Consider the following 2,500-nt stretch of genomic DNA (forward strand, 5'->3'; position numbering starts at 1 on the left):
AAGAAATGCTTTGCTCGAGACGGATTTCGATTTGGAGGTCCCCCGAGTTAATTTTGCCCATTATGACTCCTCGCCCGCACGCTCGTGCACCCCGGCGTGCACGTGGGCATCGTTGGCTAAAAAATGAAGTTTGGAGTTTGGGTTTGAAAATTTTATGGGAGCTTCCTAGAAGCCTAAGAAGTGCTTTGCTCGAGACGGATTTCGATTTGGAGGTCCCCCGAGTTAATTTTGCCCATTATGACTCCTCGCCCGCACGCTTAAGCACCCCCGCGTGCACGTGGGCATTGTGTGCTAAAAAATGAAGTTTGGAGTTTGGGTTTGAAAATTTTATGGGAGCTTCCTAGAAGCCTAAGAAATGCTTTGCTCGAGACGGATTTCGATTTGGAGGTCCCCCGAGTTAAGTTTGCCCTTTATGACTCCTCGCCCGCATGCTCGTGCACACCGGCGTGCACGTGGGCATCGTATGCTAAAAAATGAAGTTTGGAGTTTGGGTTTGAAAATTTTACGGGAACTTCCTAGAAGCCTAAGAAATGCTTTGCTCGAGACGGATTTCGATTTGGAGGTCCGCCGTGTTAATTTTGCCAATTACGGCTCCTCGCCCGCACGCTCGTGCACCCCGACGTGCACACCGGCGCGCACGTGGGCATCGTATGCTAAAAAATGAAGTTTGGAGTTTGGGTTTGAAAATTTTACGGGAACTTCCTAGAAGCCTAAGAAATGCTTTGCTCGAGACGGATTTCGATTTGGAGGTCCCCCGAGTTAATTTTGCCCATTACGACTCCTCGCCCGCACGCTCGTGCACCCCGGCGTGCACGTGGGCATAGTATGCTAAAAAATGAAGTTTGGAGTTTGGGTTCGGAAATTTTATGGGAGCTTCCTAGAAGCCTAAGAACTGCTTTGCTCGAGACGGATTTTGATTTGGAGATCCCCCGAGTTAGTTTTGCCCATTATGACTCCTCCCCCGCACGCTCAAGCACCCCCGCGTGCACGGGGGCATCGTATGCTAAAAAATGAAGTTTGGAGTTTGGGTTCGGAAATTTTATGGGAGCTTCCTAGAAGCCTAAGAACTGCTTTGCTCGAGACGGATTTTGATTTGGAGATCCCCCGAGTTAGTTTTGCCCATTATGACTCCTCCCCCGCACGCTCAAGCACCCCCGGCGTGCACGTGGGCATAGTATGCTAAAAAATGAAGTTTGGAGTTTGGGTTCGGAAATTTTATGGGAGCTTCCTAGAAGCCTAAGAACTGCTTTGCTCGAGACGGATTTTGATTTGGAGATCCCCCGAGTTAGTTTTGCCCATTATGACTCCTCCCCCGCACGCTCAAGCACCCCCGCGTGCACGGGGGCATCGTATGCTAAAAAATGAAGTTTGGAGTTTGGGTTTGGAAATTTTATGGGAGCTTCCTAGAAGCCTAAGAAGTGCTTTGCTCGAGACGGATTTCGATTTGGAGGTCCCCCGAGTTAATTTTGCCCATTATGACTCCTCGCCCGCACGCTTAAGCACCCCCGCGTGCACGTGGGCATTGTGTGCTAAAAAATGAAGTTTGGAGTTTGGGTTTGAAAATTTTACGGGAACTTCCTAGAAGCCTAAGAAATGCTTTGCTCGAGACGGATTTCGATTTGGAGGTCCCCCGAGTTAATTTTGCCCATTACGACTCCTCGCCCGCACGCTCGTGCACCCCGGCGTGCACGTGGGCATCGTATGCTAAAAAATGAAGTTTGGAGTTTGGGTTTGAAAATTTTATGGGAGCTTCCTAGAAGCTTAAGAAGTGTTTTGCTCGAGACGGATTTCGATTTGGAGGTCCCCCGAGTCAATGTTGCCCATTATGGCTCCTCTCCCGCATGCTCAAGCACCCCTGCGTGCACGTGGGCATTGTATGCTAAAAAATAAAGTTTGGAGTTTGGGTTTGGAAGTTTTATGGGAGCTTCCTTGAAGCTTAAGAAGTGTTTTGCTCGAGACGGATTTCGATTTGGAGGTCCCCCGAGTCAATGTTGCCCATTATGGCTCCTCGCCCGCACGCTCAAGCACCCCGGCGTGCACGTGGGCATTGTATGCTAAAAAATAAAGTTTGGAGTTTGGGTTTGGAAGTTTTATGGGAGCTTCCTAGAAGCTTAAGAAGTGTTTTGCTCGAGACGGATTTCGATTTGGAGGTCCCCCGAGTCAATGTTGCCCATTATGGCTCCTCTCCCGCATGCTCAAGCACCCCTGCGTGCACACCGGCGTGCACGTGGGCATTGTAGGCTAAAAAATGAAGTTTGGAGTTTGGGTTTGGAAATTTTATGGGAGCTTCCTTGAAGCCTAAGAAGTGTTTTGCTCGAAACGGAATTCGATTTGGAGGTCCCCCGAGTCAATTTTGCCCATTACGACTCCTCGCTCGCATGCAATATCTACTCCTGTCAGAGCTGTGGTTTTACTTAAGACTACTATAGGGGGGGGGGAGTTCTCAGCACCAAGAGCTGCAAGTAAGGCCATTGCTTGCTTTGCAGTCTCGATTGCTCTA

Source organism: Cornus florida, unplaced genomic scaffold (assembly GCF_030987335.1).
Source record: "Cornus florida cultivar Cherokee Brave unplaced genomic scaffold, ASM3098733v1 CherokeeBrave_3.0.0_Hap2_scaffold_79, whole genome shotgun sequence".
Classification (NCBI taxonomy): Eukaryota; Viridiplantae; Streptophyta; class Magnoliopsida; order Cornales; family Cornaceae; genus Cornus; species Cornus florida.